We start from the raw sequence: 20,519 nt of genomic DNA on the forward strand, positions 1-20,519 counted from the left end.
CCCTCTGTAGGTCACACATGCTCTGCATGCAGACAAATGACCGTACAGCACAGGTTCACTTTCCCCGATAGACATCTTCTGCCTCTTATCCTCCAAAGTGACATTATACAATACTGTATGTTGTGATGTTGGAGGTAAATGGATTAAATGAACAAAATTATCCACAGCATGTGACAACTCAAAGGGCTCTTTGTGAGCATTCGAATTGTGCTGCACGGCGTGCAGAGTAAGCCTGTATTCCTTAATCCACCGTCACATTTACAGGAAGCATTTCATCCCATGTTGCCAGTGGACGCGTTGTGCATAACACAGGGAGCCCGACGTGGTCTCGGAGGTACAGTACCCAGTAGCACTTGTCATTCTGGCTCTATGGTGGTTTTGACCTTGTTTCAGGGGCAATGAGAGTCATCAGGAGTTCCCCCAACTTCCCAGGGACTCGCTAGAGATGACAGGTCCCCGAAGAGTCTGAACAAACGTGGCTTAGTGAAAGTTGTCTGTAATTTGCTCTTTGCCATCTTAACTGTAGTTATTACTGTTTTAAATGGATACATCTGTCTATGTGAAGTCTTTCATTACCTCCACTCATTACCGGTACATCACAGTGGTCCCTGGAGACATGTCTTTTACGTGCTCATCCACTGAAATCTACTTTAATGTTCTGAATTTGACGCTTGTCTCAAAACAAATGTGTCTGAAGCAATTAAAACGTACCACCTCGCAAACAGTCCCTCCTAAATGGTTTTACATAATCTTGTGCACGCAATGACCTCTCTGTGACATGACAGGATTGAAAGTAACGTCTTACTTTTGATTTCATACAAAGCTTTGATTACTACAGTATGTGATGTATGTTCATTTTGAGTAGTTATGCCATACTATGAAACAAACACACAGGATAGAGTAATGGTATATCTGTATGGCCTCCATGTGCCTGAGCTTGCTCCTGATGAGCTATAGGACAGTTTGCTGAAGAAGCGGTAGGTGTAGTGGTAGGTGTTGATACCAATACATGATGTCCTACACAGTAGGTGGTCAATTACTGCACACATAAAAAGTCATCCAATGGCATCAGTGCCATTAAGTTTGGAGAGGCATCCTCAGAGCATCACTGACCCTCCACTAACACAGCGATGATGTTATGGGCAGCAACATGGCATCTCCTTCTACTTTCATACCATATCAGATGTGTTCAAGGACCAGGAGGTACCAGTTGTGCTTTCTAAGTGGAAGGACTGATATCACCAACGTTCATCACCATCTATCAAACGCTTGTCTGATTAACTTTCTTAATATTTAAACCTTGTACTGTATTTTATTGCTAGTGAATATGTTTGCTTATATTTTCTGTATTCATTTCCTGGATTAAAAACTGTGACTTAAAAACTGGGCCTGCGCTTGAAAATTGCAAATCCTTAATGATATGAGCTCAACGAGAACAAGGTCTTTTTGAATAGTTTTGGTGTCATAATAAAGGCAACTGAACTTTGCACAAATGAAAAATGGTCTGGTTCAAAGAAAATCACTTTCAGCATGAATATCTCCTGGAAATATCAATCAAAGTACACTTTGTGGACATTTTATTGCAAATGTTGATTTGAATCATTACAGCCAACAGACTATAGCTAGCAAAATGAGACTTACCGCATTGCCAGTGAGTCAAAAAGAGACTGCAGCGCCTCCCTGAGCTGCACCGTCAGTGACAGGGACCGATTTGAGTGACGGACAGGAAGTGGAAACAACAGGAAATGGTCTTGATTTACCAAAGCACAAACATTTCAAGACAAAACAGCAAAGGTAAAGTAATGTTACAACTGTTGTTGTGATTTCTATTATTGTCTGTCTAGCATGCTTTGATTTATATTGTTGTAATCTGTAAAGCTTTTATATGAGCAGTGGCCATAGTTAAAGTAACATTCAAGCAAGAAATGCATTGAGTGAGCTGACCAATGCAAGTGATGGTGATGCTTTTAGTTGTCCTTGAATCCCAGGCTTCACAGTTCAATTTGGTATACAACATAGCTGTGTTCCATCATGACTAATGCATCCTGACTTCATCTGTAAGTTAAGTGTGGTTAAATACACAGGGGTCTAGTTGAAGAAGCTCTGGGCTCCTTAGTTTGACTTGGGCTGCATGTGGATAATCAGACCTGGATGCTGATTGTTGTGTTCTTGGCCTGGAAACACAGATCCGTGAGAACAGCACGGACGTGGACTTGCCACGTTTAATAGGGCACATTCACAGACATCGAGTAGGGCGCAGATCTTGAGGTTGTCTTTTGTGGAGCTATCGCTGCACAGCTGGACGTCTAACCTGAGCACCGGACCCAGCCGTGACATCAGACGTCTAACGGCTTGTATGCAAGCTGCTTTGGACACACTGCCATGCCCAATAAAATCCAGGTCACTATAATACCAGTTGAAACTAAAAGTAGTTGAACAAGTCGCGACCTTTCTAAGTGGACTGAAACACGAGCCTCTTAGGAATGTAAGCGTTTTAGAAGTCATGACAAAATGCAGCTGTTGCTGATGAAATCAGTTGGTTCCAGACCTCATTTAAAGGCCAGAGTTGACCAAAATGATAATTGCATATATAGGCTTGTGATTCAACATATGCCTTTACTTAACGTGATTACATTGTGAAGGTGGCTTTTACTTCACACGCACTTTTGAAAGTGTTTCTTCCTCGTCTGTGTTTAGCACTGCGAGGGGAAGGACTGGGTCACTGGGTGGAGGTCCAGTCCAACCATATCAGTCTTCTGGGTCCCACCTTGCTCCTGATTTTTTGGCAAATTTCTGGCTTCCTTCTGTAAATATATCGCTCTTGTAATATTGTTTGTACAGCTGCAACGCTGGCAAATTGCTATCCTGCCTGCTCTAATTCCACGCGTCATGGCTTTGACACTGCTTTGATCCAAGGAGGAGGATGAATACAAACAGCGGTGTGACGTAGGTGGTTCATGGGTGGGTGTGTGCGGAGCATTTAAACCGCAGCAGCCACTGAACATGATGACTCTTGATAAATTGAGGCCCAGTATTTTAGCATTTGTTATTTGTCACTGGGGTGACTCACAGTAACTGTCCCACATTCAGAAAAAAGGGCGATTGCATCATTACAGTATTTATGTTGTCGTTGCACAAGCCTCTTAGAATCTACTGGAACATGGAGCTCCGTTCTCATTGTGTCATGTGAACCACAACACACAGCAATTCATATTTTGTCTTATTTTTTATTTGCTCGTTTTTCTGCCATTCCTTCTTCGCGTGTTTTTGGTTGGAGACACACATCCATGCAGGACGGGTTTGAAGGTGTTATGACAAATCCAGCAATAACCTAATGCTGTCAGGCAATTGCACCTCATTGGAAAAAGCCTGATGAAATAAATGCTGGCTGCTGACTCCTCCAATTTCACGGCACTCCTCATCCTCACCCCAAGTGCCTTTCCCCAGATTGAGATATTTGCAAACTGTCATCTCCCATAAATAGCTGTCTGGTCTGATGCCGACGCCTCTCTAACTCCGATGCTGCGCTCCTTTGGTGCCACGCTTCCTCATCCTCGTCTGTTAGTCTATTAAAAGTCAGAACTGTTGCGAGGAAATTGGTGACAGGAGGAGTGATGGAGCAAAAAGCCCTTTTAAACAACACACGAGCGCTCGCGTAGCCGTGCACATACTCTTCTTTGCCTCATAGCCGCTGCTGTCACTCCCTTCCCATGACTCCCCATCTGACACGCTGCAATCTTTGAACTCCATTAGTGGAACCAAATCCCTCTCCCTGTCTTTGGGATAAAATGGGCTTTGGCATGGTTCCACGCTGAGATTAAAAGTTGTCAGGTGGACCGGGTCTGTAGGATGAAATCTGGCAGCTCATTATGCAATGCATGTATCAAACAAACACTAAAAAGGAAATTAGCACATTATCTTATGAGCTTAAATCCGAGAACAGCATATACGACTAAACTGAACCTTGGAAAGAAAATCTACTTTTCCACTACCTTATCAAACCAGATAATGTGCCCCTATAAAGTAAACAGTAAAATTTTGATAATGCCAACAGTGGCCTTTTATTAGTCCATGAAAGGACACAGAACACATACGTTTAACAGCGTGATTCTTAATCATATGCCTGAATAAATGCCATGTTATATCGTATTGTTTATCCTCTAATAGTAACACCTCGGTTTATTGGCAACTGTTCTGGAAACATAGCCCACATGCAACTAATGAGAAGGCATGGTAAAGCGAATGTATGGCCAACAAGGAAGGGAGTCCGTTCGCCAAAGGAATCCGCAGGTACGAACAGCATGAGGCTAATTGAACGCTGCACAAGGCTGGAAGGGTGTAAACCCTAAAACACTTCGCGTTGGGCTCAGAGCGAGCGTCTCATTAGCTGTGGCACGGCTGAAGCGCCGCAGTAGTGTCAAATATGGCAGAGGAAGTTAAAAACGGGGTTAATGAGAGGTTTAACAAAGCACCACAGAGCCATGAAAAATAAACCGTAAAAGCTGCTTTCGCAACCATTAAAATGATTGTTCTTTCCTGCTTTTCTAGCCAATATCTCACTGTTACAACAGGAAATGCAGACAGGCTGTTAGGCAGCAACAGGCCTTTATGAGCTTAGTTATTACCACTGCTGGCGCACTTTTAATAGCCATATGATCCACCCAGCACACAATGGGCTGCGCCTGATAATATCATAACCAAGTATTTACCATGGAGCCGTTTAAGATTTCCCAGATAAAGCTGAAACACTAGAGCTGCAAATTTGTTAATATCATTAAAAGATGTTACCAGTAACTGAAGCTGAGAGAATACGATCCCTCAAGGCCTCAGTCTGTGGAAATAATTTATAATGTAACAGCTATAAAACATGTACAAGTTATCAGGTTCAAGACCTGTCCCAGTATCTGGAGGTTCCTGTTACACATGGCACTGCCTTCAATGCAAGTGGTAAAACAATTAAGGGAAATGGATTTTCCACCGTTTGCATGTCGTAAAACCAGCCTCATGAAAGGCACAATCAGAGCAAACGTACATTTAGATGCAGTTACAGTACAGAGCACATGTCATGAAACACATCATTCAGGTCTGACTTACGGCAAATGCCCTTTAAAATTTAACACAAAGATGTTAAACATGTTTACATGTTTAGTCAACCTGTGGCAGCGCATTAGGCTTTGTGCGGCTGGAACCCGGCCACAAATGTTGTGCTTATCTTAAATCTACAGCATCACCGTATGTATAATACCTCTGTTGGGTAACAGTTGTGTGAAGCAAATTAGTTGTAGCTAATAGGGCATAATGGCCCGGCAGAAGAAAGAAGAAATGGGTGGTCAGTGAAGCTGCCATAGTGTTCAGTATCTCCTTTATTGTATTCACAGTGGTAATGTGATATGTCACACTGTTGCTAATACACTTCTGTTCGCTGTCATCTGGCTGTAATGCTTATCAGGCCTGTGTTGATGATTTGCCCTCTTGTCAGGGCCCATTATGCTCGGATGTGTCATGGTGGCCGTCTGTGTGACTGCTATTGCTGGTGCAGAGGGATGACGCGAGGGAGCCTCCCACCCGCCCGACCGGGGGTCGGCAGGTGCTGCGGCGGCTCCTCTCCATTGTAGGTCAATGTAGGGCCAGAACCCGCTTTCAGGGTGAAGTCAACACACTCGTTAACCTGTGCATCCTGTTCCTCCTTTGTAAAGCACCGGGATTTGATGCAGTGCTTTTTCCAACAGTGCGATTTGCATAATAAAGGTGGATGTAGCCATTTTTAACATAACTTAAATGTTTGGGTACGAACTTCTGTTGCACTTCCATTAGTTTGCTGATATAATCTACTGTACCTTCATGCATCCACTGTAATTTCTGCTATATAATAAGTGGCACTTTGTGAAAAAGCCACTGCAAATGACTGTATGTTGCCATCCCCGTAATTCCTGCCATGCGGGCGAGGATATAGGATACAAGCTGTCAAGTCTGCCTTGGAACTTCGAAGGTGTTGAATTGCCTTTAGACCGTGATAGTCAATTCCTGGACTAGGACTTTGTAGTGTTTCCCTTTAAGCTTTGTTTGGTTCAGAAACAAGACAGTTTCCCAAAATAAAACTCCTCTCGGTGACCTTCCCTTTCGACTGAGTAGTGCAAATCCCCATTCTCTCTGCCAACAAGGACTCATTACTCCCTGTTTTAAAGAGAGCTTTGTGGTCCAGGAGGCCTCATTACAGCTGAAAAAGACACCCATGGGACATGCAGGGAAAACAGCGGAGACCCCCCCTTGAGTAATAAGCCTGCAAACTTCTACACAAGAGTCAGTGAAGAACTTACAAACTGTAAAGTGAGCAGCCCCCCACTGTTCCATAGGAAAAGGTGTCTTTGAGGTGTGCAGATTGTATGGCTCAGTCGTCAGGAGAAGTTCCAAATGCTCGCCGACTGATTAGCGCTGCACAACGGTTCAACGCAGCAAAGCAGGTACTCTGACACAAGTGATGCCTTCACTGTCAAACGCTGCCGTCTTTGAAGCGTGGCTTTTAGCCAAGTGCCACCGCTAATGTGCGGTTTCCGGTTGTCAGGAAAAATTAAGAATCCCCTAATTAAATTAGCCACGTTTAGTAAAATAATCTCTGGTAGAAAGAAAGAATGAAAACAAATAACTGCGCTGCATGTGAATCATCGTCTGTGCATCTGGAAATACAACAATTGTTGCGAAAAGAAATTTTAGTAGGAGCTATTTTTAGCTGGTGTCTATTAAATGACCTTGTGGGGAGGACTGAAAACACAGCTGCTCATTTCTTGGGACGTAAATGTTATCTGAACTAATAAACTTTGGACAGAAGTTTACTTTAAGAGAAACATTAAGGGACCAAAAGACTCACAGTTCAGTTTTCCCACAAAGGATTGCAGACGTTTTCTTTTCGTCATTGCTGCAAGCTGTGATTCCCACGTGAAAGGCATCGACGAGCTGCCTCGTCCCGTCACTCACAGCTCTGGACCGGGCCTGGTACGCTACGTCAGTGCTACGACCCCAGGCGAGCGAGTCCGCCCACGGCCGACTCCAGGCACAGCTGTTCGGGTCCGACGTTGACCCCCCGGCATCTCAGGTCAACAGGAAACACAGCGAGCAGCGTGAAGTCATTCAGTCGCCTTCTCATCTGTAGGATCTTCGTATATGGACCTTAAGGCTAAGACTGTGTGATCCACACCTGGCACCTCTGTAACTCATGTACTCCACAAGAAAAGATTCATAAATACAAAAAGGTTGCGTCAGTGTCCCTCCTCATCCCGATCCAAGCGGTTTTGGATGACTTCGGTGTCTGCAGAGGTCAGCATTCCCACCAGCTAACACAGTGGCAGATGGCATCTCCATAAGATTTAGTAACACGTGTCAACCGAGGCTCCCTGAAGGGAGTAATCCAGCCCATTTATAGCATCAACTTCAATCTCATGTGCAACAACAGAGAGGTGACTGCTGCTCGCGCTCCTCATGCAAATGTAATGTCTTTTTGTTGTCGTTCACGTTAATGCAGCTATATTCCAGACACTTGGTATTTTACACTATTGATTTAGTGTCAGATCTCAAGGACGTCGGCGCAGATGGATGCGAGATGCCGAACGCGTTGTACGTACAATGTGAACACCAGCTCGCGTTATATACAGTACTGTAACTCTATGGAGTCATTTATTAAAACTTATTTTCTGGATCATCGGAGAACAAATTCCATCATTGGCTAAAATGTGACCTTTTGTTTTCCTCAATGCTACGGCACACATGTGATTTACCTATAACATTCATGACAGCGAGGCTCACTGACTGGTAGCGAGCGATTTCACATGTGCCAGATCCACTTCAACAGGTAGTGTTGAGTCATAGGGGACTGTTTATTGACAGGCCTTTAAACGTTCGAGTCGTTTTAATTGATCAGGCCTGAAGCGCGCAGGCAGCGGGGCGGGTGCCGGCGTGCCGCAGGGCTGGGGCAACTTAAGAGCTATTATGCACAAGTGAGCGCGCGATCGTTGGCGTGAGCAGATTAGCGCGGCCGGCCGGAGCCTCCAAGAACACCGATCGCAGTGATTATCTTTTCCGCCGCTTTCGCTCAAAGCGCACGGACGCCGGCGAAACATTTAAGAGTTGTCCGGGATGAAGTGCAACCAGAGAGGCCGCCTCTCACCACGGCGAATCAATGTGCCACGGGCCACCGGGCTAAGTGGCTTCCTGTTGACAGAAGGTCATCTTCATTTTCCTAAACTTATTAACCCGTGGCTTGCGGTTCCCACTGTGCGCCGGTAGTTTTGCAATTCGTGCGTCTAACTAGAATAACGGTGATTTTCCTGCTGCCGGTCCTGGTTTCGGTGAAGCTCCAATTATTTCCAAAGGAGAAGGTTCACCGGTTAAATCCCGGCAGCGCATAACATGTCCGATTTGTCATCAGCGTTCTGATATGTAATACCCTTTATTAAATGATATCTACTCCACTCAGTCATTGCAGAGCAGGAGATAAAAATGTTACCTACAGGCAAAAATTAAATGAGGATTTCTACAGTTGACTGGCCTCAAAGTAAGATCATTTTTCCAGTGTACTGTAGGATACCACTGCCGTCAAAGGCATCCTCTCGCAAGGTGAAGCTAAAATGCTTCATGTTGATGCATGTAACTTTGTGGTTTTACTGCATCTATCATTTTAAGTACAGATGCTCGAATGGATGGCACCCTGAGTTATTTCTGTAGTAAAAAAAACCCTGATTTTTGTTTTCTGTGCTGTCAGACTTTTTGTTTATCGATACCCATAGCAAATGCTGCTTGAGTGACAGAACATTGCAAATGCCAAAGTTGGAGAGAGCTTTCAAGTGGAGGGAAATTGAGTATGCAAGACTGACACTGACTGATTTAGCAAATGTCAAGCAGTTATCTTGAGCAACAAGAGCCACAATCATAATCGGAGAGGCTCACTTTCAAGTAGCTGTTGAAAGAGGAGATATTTAAAAAAAAAAAAAAAAAAAAGATGTTTCATCCGTGTTCAGCTCGAGTCCATAATTCTGAAGATTTCTGCACTTCTGTTTTTATAATGATAGATATAACCTTGATATCCCAGATTCCTTGAATCACATGACTGGGAAAAATATCCGCACAAACTTTGGATGCCGCCAAGAAAAGTGTGCACAACAACGTTCTCGGTGTATTTGAGCTGTCACCGAGTTATCAGAGTACAGTGATGCTGACAATTGATTCATGTGCAAATGTCTCCGCTCCCCGGATGGCAGTCAGAGTGTATAAAACTCACTTTTTCCTCGGCGAGAATGACAGGATGCAGTGAGTCAAGACAACAAAGCTGTCACAAACAGCTGTCTGCACTGACAATTATCAGATTTATTTATTGACAATGATCGGGCAGAACCGCTTCATGAAAAGCATCATCTGAAGACAGGGACATCCTCTCCTGTTAGACAGGATGGACAACTATGATAATACACCGCGCGCTTACACTGATAGGATGTTGTCAATCACCTCCTCTTTGAAAGGCTGCAGACTGATGGCTGAAACATTCTTTGAGGCACTCGTTCATTACCTTTCACCAGCCGCGCAGAGGAGAGAGCTCGCTGTCAAGTCAATGTGAAGTACCAGATATTGAACCAGGTCACGGGAAAATAATGTTCCTCTAAGCGAATTCAGTGAAAATAGCCTCAATAATGAAGATCTACTGTGTTAAGCGCGCGATGATCAAAAGGCTAACACCATCACAGACCAAGTCTCACCCCGGCGTCGCACTGGTTCTCTGAGGACATCTATATGTGGATCTCAGGAAACACAGACTGGAGGCCGCCGGCCTGGAGTGGCTTATGTACTTCTGGTCACAAGTGCAGTGCCCTGCGGTTAATTTAATGATCTCTCTTTCCAAAATGGCCTCTGAAAGGTGAGAGTAATAACACTTGTAACCCTACTTGTTTGACAGAGAGCAGCGAACGCATGTGACTTGACTGTGGGGGACGTGTTAATCCTAGTGGCCTGATAGCACTCGCCTATATCCAGAGGCAATGACCCTTCGTGTCTCATCATTTCTTCGCTGTGCCCCACTGCTACCCATTACATAAAGAGCCTGCGCTGTTTGTTCACTGCTGCAAGAGCCAGGCTGTTCTGAGGAAGTTCATTTGTATTAGTGGATGCACACAGCGTGCTCTGACACTCTCTCCTTATGGGATGGATGTATGCTGAGGGCCACCAGCTGATTTGGGTAACAAGGTTTTCCAAAGAGCAAATATTTAGCTTGAGGAAGCTCCCAAGTGCTGCCGAATAAGATGAACGCAGGGAGGATCGCGGTATTGAATTTTGGCTTTGTGTCCCGATGCTCCTTGAGGCAAATCCTATTTGTCCAGATAATGTCAAACATTGTAATATAACTAATCATACTCAGAATATTTGTGGCCCTGGATCATGTGATCTGAATTCGTAAACCACTGCTTTTTATTCATTATAGGTGAATGATGAAGCTCCAGTCCGTGGTACCACCCCGTTCCTATTTGCCACGTGTCCTTATGAAATGCAGAACAAATATTGTCTAATATTAGAGGTCAAGTTATTGTAATTATTATCACCATCTTTCATCCCACACTAGGCAAATAGTGGGAAACAAAGACTTTCATTTCATTAATTATATCAGAAAGCTGCAGAATGGTTGACACAGCTCTGCTTCTCCTGCAAAACCTGGAAGGTTATAAAAAAAAAGTACCAGAAGCAATCGAACACAGGATCAAAATTATAAGGCAGAAAGAATCACGTTTATTGAATAGAGCAATATATGTATAATATATATGTAATATATATGTACTGTACTTCTCTCTATCCACTGACCAAAGCTGCCTCCTTACAGTGACCTACTGTAGCTCTCCAGCACAGGTACAGTAACATGATGATGCTGTGCTATGCAGAGGCCTTGAAGCCCACATGGGGACTATGGGGAGTCATACCTTGGGTGTTGATGTAGAGCACAATGATAATCATGCTTCAAGTGATAATGTATGAAGTAACAAGTCCAATTATAATTTTTAATACACATTCCTGGATCAAGTACTTATTCAATTTTTGCCATCAAACACACAATCCTCTCCCATCATTGTTTGGAATCTTTCAGCTTTTCCTCCACATTTTAATGTTCACCTTACACACACTTGAGTTTAAAAGAATGAATCTAACAAGACAAATAAGATATTTTCATGCTGAAGTCATTTGATGTACCTTAGGAGTCATATGTGCTGCCCCACTTTGTTGTTGCCACAACACTGGTTGTTGGATCCTTCTTTGACCTTTCTCTCGGGTTTAGGTGCTTAGCTTCTCGTTGTCTAAAAATGTTCTTATAAAGCATTTTAGATGCATTTAAAGTGACATAGGCCAAAAGGCCAACATTTACTCTTTGTTCCAGGAAGTATTAATTTCATAAAAAAATAAAAGCCAAATGCACATCTGAATAATTTAGTGCTCCAACAGAAATGACTCAGTGCCTTTAATACACTGCACAGTGCATCCGTGACTTTCATCTACAGGTATATGGATTGGTAAACAAATCATTCTCAAATTATGCCTGGATGGCTCATTTTCTTATTGAGTCCCAGGTGCCGCTATTTTAATCATTACCTAATTGTCTGGCTGCTCTATCGACAGCATAGAGGCCTCCCACACTGATTCTGCTGACACTGGCAGGGCCTCCAAGATCTGGGTTAACCTTTCGATGTCCATTGATGCTCCACAGGCTGATGATGATTGATCGAGGTGGCCCTTGCTGTTAGATAATACCTAATCAGCGTTCGGAGTAATTTGTGTAAATGAGACCTCATTATTGACGGTGGGCAACTTTAGGCGCTTTCATGCACACTGAATCTAAACAGGGATTGTATCAGCAATAAAACTTTGCTTTGTGCCTCCTGCATCTCCTGCTGGAGATTGAGGGCAGGCAGGCTGGTTGAACTGTTGAATGGCAAATGAGCGGGAGAAGATGAGATGACAGGGCGTACACAACGATGAATGTGATGCTGTAGAGCTCATAAAATAAAAAAAATAATTGTTTTTAATAGACTCACTGCACAAACAGCACAGTAAGAGTTCTTATCTTGAATTCTGATCTTGATTTACTGGATGTGTGATTAATCAATGACTTACTTTCAGAAAGCAGTCTGTCAGCACATTGGTGCAACACATTCAGGCGGTGTATTAAAATGATAACAGAGCATGTGAGTGACTGACAGTGTAGGGTTGGTATAATGAAAAGGAACCTTTATTGTCGTCTCTGCCGGCCAAAAGATGCACGAAAGCCAACATCTGGGCAGAGGTGCCCATGGATCAAAGGCTACAGAGGATATACTAGTACTAAATAATTACACAAATTAGCACCGGTGAGCTTATGCTAAGAACATCTGTTCCATCATCTGGGTGATGCTGCTCGGATCTTTCCATTAATTGCCGGTCGTAGTTGCGTTTTGAAATCAAAACGAACGCTCGACACCCTGTGAGATGTTGATGTTGGAGGATGAATGGTTGCCCCAAGGACGTGGCCCTTTCCTGGCCCCTGGAGATGGAGCTCTGCCCCACCGTCACAGCGCCGGGCCTGGGCTCTGACACGATGACACCAGACCTTGATGATGATTGATCATGTTGTTTTCTTCATTACGTTAAACCCAATAAGTGCTTGCTGTAATTTGAGTAATGATGGCCTATTATTGGCAATCGCGGGGTTTTAGAGCTTCTTTATTTCACCCCCAGCGTTGACGAGTCAATGATTTTTTTGCCTGCGAGAATCCTGCTTCACCTGTCAAGTTCAAACAGTGTCCTGTAATGTATACTAATGGCACGTGCGTTAGTTCACAGCACTTGTTGAGACACTGGTGACGCCTTGAAGCTTAAGAATCTTGCAATTTGTAAAAGTATAACCTCCTCATCCAGCGTTCTGTGCTAATCTTCTTTATTTGATCATTGCATTATAAATTAGCTGCATTTGCAGCATGTCGGAGGATAAAGATGTATTTGTTTCTCGTTAAAGTATAATAAGGGAAATATATTTTGTTATATATGAGTTCTCTAAATTTGTAAGTGTTGTGGGTCACTTTACTTTCCAGCCGTTAATGAGCAGCTCATTAAGCAAACAATTAAACTGATTACTGCAGCAGATGTACTTACATTTGCATGCTTAAATAAATGTATACATTTGTGCAAGCTAATTTATTCATTTGCTTTACACCTGAGGCAGTTTTTCCTATGCCTAATATATATATAAACTATATATAAATTTATATAACTATAATATAAATTTTGCATTATTTAAAGGTATGTGTATGATAAGGCAGATCAAGTTTCATACGCTGTTGAAAGATTTTTTTTTTATACCATGCTGCATTTCAGTTAACTAACGTTTTCTTCCACACGACTTCATCTTCTGTCATTTCTGACTGGAAATGAAAACCCTGAATCATTTGTTAACAAGGCTGCATGTGTTTTAAGCACCAACTGGATGCTTACAAGCTTTGACACACATTTTGTGCTGCTGATAATCATCTATTGATCCCGACCACACAGCTACTGGGAAAGGCAAATAATCAAATAGTGCGGTTATTTAGTGTGATATGGGAAATATCAAATATGGCAGCTTAATTAAAATAGATGCACTGATTACAAAGTGGGCGAATCCTGACTGAGGTATGACAGAGAAAAACATCTGAATATTGCTTTCTTTGGGACTTCCACACAATGAAAAAACGCATTAGCATTTCTAAAGCTGCGCGCTGCAGTTGAGCACAGTCTATAGCTGCAGTGAAGTGTAAAGGTATGTCTAAATGAAACTGTTTCTGAGGCAGATTGGGATCATATATTCTTAGACGAGGGAACCAAGGCAATCTGACCTTTGTAATAAATACTGTGCAGGTGTTTAACAAAACAATCACAGCAAAGAGCATTTCCAATTTCGCTTGATGCCAACAATCAATCATAGGTCCAAAGATGGGACATAGCAATAAAGGCACCTGCAAAACCATTAATGAGTCTTTCTGCTGCTGAGACACACAGATGCTGAGAGAGACCCAGGCAGGCGAATTGTAAAGAAAGGTCATGCCACAACTTTACAGAGTCTGATCAGAATCAATACAAAATTTGGGGATAGAATATCAGCAGTCCTCCAGGAACCAGTGGCAGATAGGGTGATTAATCATGCTAACACTTTATTATTACTCATATTACTCCTAAGGCCGCAGCATATGTGCACAAGGCACATCCCAGCACTCTGAAAAACAAATACTGTGTATATTAAACTACTTCAGCATCGTGTTCCTTAGAAGTGTTGCTCTCCACTTTGATGTCACTACAATGACTCTCACACACTGTTATGAAATTTAGTGCATAAAAGAATGCTGCGAGACACATGAAAGAATCTCGAGCCATGAAGTCTATAACAATTCTTGTTTGTAGCCTTGACAATGTTGATCCTGTGAGGCACTAATGCCCTGAATTAGAGCAGATGAATGGGCCACTCTGCTGGTCATGACAGGGTTTCACTAGCCATCTAGTCTTTCTCTTTTCATCTTATTCCCTTTGGTGATTCCCTGGTCCAAATGTTGTCCCCTTTCTTCTGGTCTCAATTTCTGTTCATCAAAAGAAAGGTGGACATATGTCCAAATTCTGTGGCCTCAGCAGCAACATATTGTGTCATTAGAGCTAAAATGGAAGGGATTTACTGCATAAACACAGAAACACACACCGACTCCAACGCAACATAATAGTGGGTAAAAACAGAGATGTACAGCACATATAGAGGTAGAGTTCAAACACACCTACATCTATGAAAACACACCCTTAGTGGACACTGACACACACACACACACACACACACATGCAGGGGTATTTGATGTTCTACCTGTTTGAAGCCAAATTCTTGTTATCACTGTTATAGACCGTGCTCCATTTCCAAGGTTTTTTGACGAGAGTCCAGGGCTTTTATCTCAGAGCCATCCTCTACACAGAAGCCAACAGTCTCAGAGCCATGACATACTGACTGATGGTTAATATTTCCAGTCCCTTGCCTTATATTTTATATTAATGCACGGCAAGTACAACCTAAATACCAGGTGAGCGGAGAGTACACACGGACAGATAAAAGGCACTCGCTCTGAGGAGGCGATACAAATCAGACTTCCCCGTCTCCAGCTATATTTAGCCCGTAGATGTCACACACCGTCACTTTATTAAGTCTTTGTGCTCCTTACACCTCAGCCAACAACATCCCCCTCCTCCTCATACTGTATGAACACCCACCGCTTGGAGCCCTGTGCAGAACCACTTACAGAGCGAGTAGGTAGACATTATAGCCATTAAGCCTTGTTGCCATTTCCTGTCTCCTATTAGCAGATTGATTGGCTCTGAGCAGCAGGGACTTAAAGGGAGTGACGATTGAACTTCTATAAAACATCTGGGGTGTGGGAGTGGGAGTTCACGTGCAGCCGTGTTCCATATTTTCTTCACTTTTCGTGAGGGGCTTTTTGGAAGTTGTCCATAAAAGAAGCATAAAGTGACAAACTATCCTTCGTGAGCCAGAAACAGTCCGAGTGAGTGAATGTAAGTATAAATACACAGATGATGTAAATTACCCTTAACAATTTCATAATAAAACTAAGTAATTGCACATAACTGAATATTAAAGTTAATGCCTTGTAAAGGCCCGGAGAAATGTAAATAACTGAGCCATACTTATTTCTTCTTCTTCAGCTTTGTGCAAGATTTTTGCTTTGTGAATATGATGAAACATATGCTCTTTCACACATATTAAACAGTAACAAATAGACATCAAATGTCTCCGGTTTAACTACTTTACATAATGTGATAGACAGTAGGGTTGGGATCTGTGTAAAGATATGATCCAGGTTGGAAATGAGCAGTGCTTCAAAGTGAACCTGCAGGACCGTGCTGTCATCGTCGCTTTAGGCAACCTTTATTGTGGAAAATGCTGCATCAAGGCCTCAACATTAATGTCATCTTACTGTACATTTGAAGGCATCCCATCAATGTGTGTGCAAAGGGAAGAAAAAAAGAAGAGACATAAATGTAGAAGAGAGAGAGAGAGAGGGGATGGGGCAGAGGGTTGAGGGTCTACTTAACTCTATTGTTCTAAAAATGTTCATTTCCTTTTTGAACACATATTTGATTTACTATTTGGCAGAATTTCAATGCACTTTTAGCCTCCATTTTGAGCAGAGGAGGAGTCAGTTGACACTCTCAATTCAGAACTTCACCAAAAGCTGAGGGGATCCCTGGAGAACGAGCCGTTCATTCAGCGTTCCCATCAGCCCATTAGACTGGCCATCAGCCAACATAACTGCTTCCTGTTTCTGAGACACCTTTTTCATCCCCTCTATAATTCAGTTGTTTGAGAAACTTCCATTGGGAAGAGGTGGTAGATTACTTTAGCCTGAGGATTCTTATACATTTAAGAGTCTGAAACTGAGAGAAATATCAGGAGAATGGTGGTGCATTCATTCTGCTATTCATTGGCCGCTCAAACGCACAAGGATTGGATTGAGATCTGAATCTATGGCGTGAGTTACACCATGAGTGCCTCTATGCGCAGAGCACGGGAAGAAGTAAAGGGTCAACACGTGTAATTGGATTTCACAGTTGCAACCATTTCCAGTGACTGTCTCTTTCAGAGCTGAACACCAAGCGAGTGCAATCGCTGACTGAAAGCAGACACCTTCTGTATGGTATTCGGAATTAGTAGAAATTCTCGTCTTGGAGCTTTTCCTGTGATTGTGTGTAAAATATCACACTTATCAAACATGTTAGCCAATCCTATTATCGGGAAAAGGTCTTAATCACGTCGCATTTTACACGAGAAGCAAAGGCACATGAAACATTAGGGAAACTATTTTTGAAAGTTCTGTCGCAGCGTGACTAACTTTGCGTCTCTTACATCTCAGAAAACTGCTATTACATGTATACACGCTGCACATTAGCCACAATGAAGCATAGCGGGTGAAAACACAGAAGCAGGATAGTGTTTTCATACATGTAGGGCATAAATTATGTCCGATCGTGCAAGCTCGATGCCACCGTTGAACAGCTAGTCAATGGAGAGGGCAGGGAGAAGCAATGGAGCGAAGTAATGTGTAATCTTACTACTCAATGGGCTGTGCCCGGCAACGGGCCTCTGAATGCTGGAAGTGTCAGAGAGATAAATAGCAGAGTGTCCCCCTCGAAAAACATGATTAATACCCCGCCTGGTGACGCTGCTGAAGATGAAGTGGGAGCAGCTGGCTCAGGCAGCGTAGGCACGCAGGGAGAGGTGGGGGGGGAGCGAGCGCAGCAGAGCAGAGAGGGCAAAGAGTAGGACACACTGGCGGCTAGGGGAGAGGAAGGCAAGGCAAGGGCAATCTAGGCCACCGTCGGCCCCAGGACCCCTACCTCCCCTCGTCTCCCCACGCGAACGCAGCTCCTTTCCTGCTTTTTCTTTTTTTTTTTTTGCATGGCGGTTTAGCACTTAAATAATCTTCAGCTGCTCTGCTGTTTGTATACGTGGAGGCGCGCTGCCCTTTTAAAGGCCTGACCGGAAAACAGGCCCATCAGGAAACTCATCCCAACTCCACTACCCAACTGTCTTTTCCAACGTTTCTCTGCAAAAGGGATGAGAGCTGGCTGTGGAGCTACAGTACAGTGTGTGCGTCGCACTTTGCATTGTTTAACTCTATGTTTGTCAGCCCACACCCGGCCGCCGCCGAGCCGGCGAAGTTTTGTCGCTGGTCGAAAACGCCACTTACCGTCAAGTGCGGCGTCGCTCGCCAAGTGCTTTCAGCGGAAACGCTTCAAACTCTCCAAACGCCGCACAGAACACATGGAGTTATTGGGTCTGCTCAGCTTTGTAAGTAAACATGTCGAGGGGTGGGCTACTTTTTCATGGTTCAGGGGCCCCAACCCTCCCCTCACACAATTAACTTTTCCAGTGTAATGAGATGATTGATATGCTGGAAGTGTGTGCTTTAAGGAGATATTAATCATTCCCTCTGGTAATTTTAATCATGCGTTCCATCATCCCCAGCTGCTGAGGATCACCTTCCTAGCAAACAAAGGGCGGCCACGCCACTTGCATAGTCATTCTGTTCTAGTTTAACTTTATTTTATGCTGGTTCCTCCCATCTGTTCGCACAAGCCTCCGCAGCCCACGTTGCACGTTGACAAGCTGGGGAAGCAGTGTGTGGGTGGGTGATTGTGTGTGTGTGTGTGTGTGTGTGTGTGTGTGTGTGTGTGTGTGTGTGTGTGTGTGTGTGTGTGTAAACTTTAGGAACACAGGCATCTTTGAAATGGTAAATCTAATCCTCCAGGTCCATGACTAGTTTGGTACATCGCCACCAGCCACCTCCACCAATATATACAGTAATGCATACAAACAGCAGGTGCACGCACACACACACACACACACACACACACACACACACACACACACACACACACACACACACACACACACACACACACACACACACACTGTCATTGTGACACACGGTGACGCACACATGCAGAGACATATACAAATGCACGCATGCACCACATGGTGTGGGCAATATGTCAGAGCAAAGCATAATTTGGCATTTGAACCAGTCACTATTATTGGAAGTATGAAGAAATGCTGCAGGGAAGATTTGTTTAGATGACAAACAACTTGGAAACTCTGTCTCTCCCCTGACTGTCTTGAAAGTCAAAGAGACTTATATATTCCCAAAACGCTGATTAGTTCATGTTGAGCGCCTCCATTGTGTTGTACAGTACCTCTGCGTTGTTGTTCCGTGTTTTTACCCAAGGCTATGTGCGATTTGGAAGGGTGTTCCACAATCAAAGACATTCCTCCTATGACTTTTACTCAGCTGTTGTTTTGTCACCGTCAAGGCCACAGGGAAGAGAGCAGTGACCCAGCGGTGCTTTCAAATACAAAACAGAGCAAATCTGACTATACACGGGAAAAAAAATGTAGCGTCTCAGTGGGAAACACACAATTCAAGCCTTTCCAGGAGGTGGAACATGAGCCACACAGAGAAGGTTGAAGTAGGAACGAGCAAAGTGAAGTGATAGAAGTCATGTTTAATTGAAGGACTGAGGAAAAGAGGAGTCAAACGTGGCTTTACTGTATTACCTTTAATACAGTGAATACTCTCACTGACTAAATAGAGCTTTAATGTTCACAATAAACATTTTACAAAGGCTCCACGTATTTGTGCAACAGATTCTGTCTGCACAATGCAGTGACAACTCAAAACTTCCACTTGACAAGTGTCATAAAAGCGCGCTTAATCATGTACAAAATTAATGACATGCAGCTGACAGACATTCCATCATCAATGCAGAACTTTGTGAAAGTTATTGAAGGGGGCCCGTCTGGCTGTACACAGATTAGCATGGCTCGCATGCAGCCTGGGGTTCAGCGTAAAGTAGATGGGTCAATCCCCGCGACGGGCCCATCGGGCTCAACGCGTCGAAAAACCCATTAATTGTGCCCAAATATGAAAAAAAAAGTAATTTAATTTCACATCAAGTCCGGCCTCATCTGTTATCTGTGGCACACTTCTGCAGAGTACATAAAGGTAATAGAGGTTTTCAGGGGCTATCCCCCACTTAGCATCTAATAATGATGAATGAATGCGCTGGGAAGTGACAGCTGTTTAGACAGTTTGTTGGTGAAGCGGCTTCTATTTGTAGCCGTCCTGGAAACAGTTCTTCGTCAGTTTAAGGACATAAGGCAACTTGGTAAAATCACAACAGTATCGCTTAATATCTTAGGATTAAAGAGCCTCTCAAACTTATTAGTATTATTATTACTATTATTATTATTATGTGCGATGCCTCTAAGCAGGCAGATGTGTTTGCACCTGTATTACCACTCTAAGGAAGTGAATGCTCGGTCTGTGGGGTCCATCTTCCACTCAGGAGCATCACAATCATGCTCTACTACTGTATGACTTCATTCTTATCTATAATCTAAGTCGCCCCGATACACTGGGACTCCTTAAGCCAACTATTTTGTGCTTATAAAGAAAACACGGTGACTGCTGGCTGGCCCTCATTATTTCCACCTTGCTTTACCCCGGCGCTCCTGCTCCACTGCAACACTAAAAGACAATTAATCCTAATAATCAGGGCCTTTGCCGTCATTCCTCATTCTGGCAGGCCTCTTTTTCCACAGGGGCACGGAGGCAGTGCCCGAGCCACGGACGTCTGCTGCACAGATGAACCTCTTACAGATGTTGAGCGAGCGGCGCGGATAATCGCTTAGCCATCTCATGGCCTTCACACATTTACACACGTGGCGAAGTGAAGGTGGCGTTTCATCAAGACGCGTCTCCCTCGGAATGCGGCGCCGGATGAATGTATTTTTAGTTCCCCCTTCTGAGTGGTGCCGTATTAATGCAGAACAGGAAATGAATTATAGAACGATAGGCGTGTGGGCGACTGTTAAAGCTCGTTGTAAGGCATCGGTCCAACATGTTTGCGCTGGTAAATTTAGCTGATATTTTATATTT

The 20,519-nt window shown here is 43.6% G+C and overlaps 1 long non-coding RNA gene across 1 annotated transcript in view; it reads left to right on the plus strand.

Moving 5' to 3' along the window:
• Positions 1–1,700: 1,700 nt before the first annotated feature.
• Positions 1,701–20,519, plus strand: part of LOC114857254 (uncharacterized) — a 121,830-nt gene continuing 103,011 nt past the window's right edge. The window contains exon 1 of the long non-coding RNA XR_005897818.2: positions 1,701–1,794. This is a non-coding gene — a long non-coding RNA (uncharacterized LOC114857254). The remainder of the gene's footprint in view (positions 1,795–20,519) is intronic.

Source organism: Betta splendens, chromosome 6 (genome assembly GCF_900634795.4).
Source record: "Betta splendens chromosome 6, fBetSpl5.4, whole genome shotgun sequence".
Classification (NCBI taxonomy): Eukaryota; Metazoa; Chordata; class Actinopteri; order Anabantiformes; family Osphronemidae; genus Betta; species Betta splendens.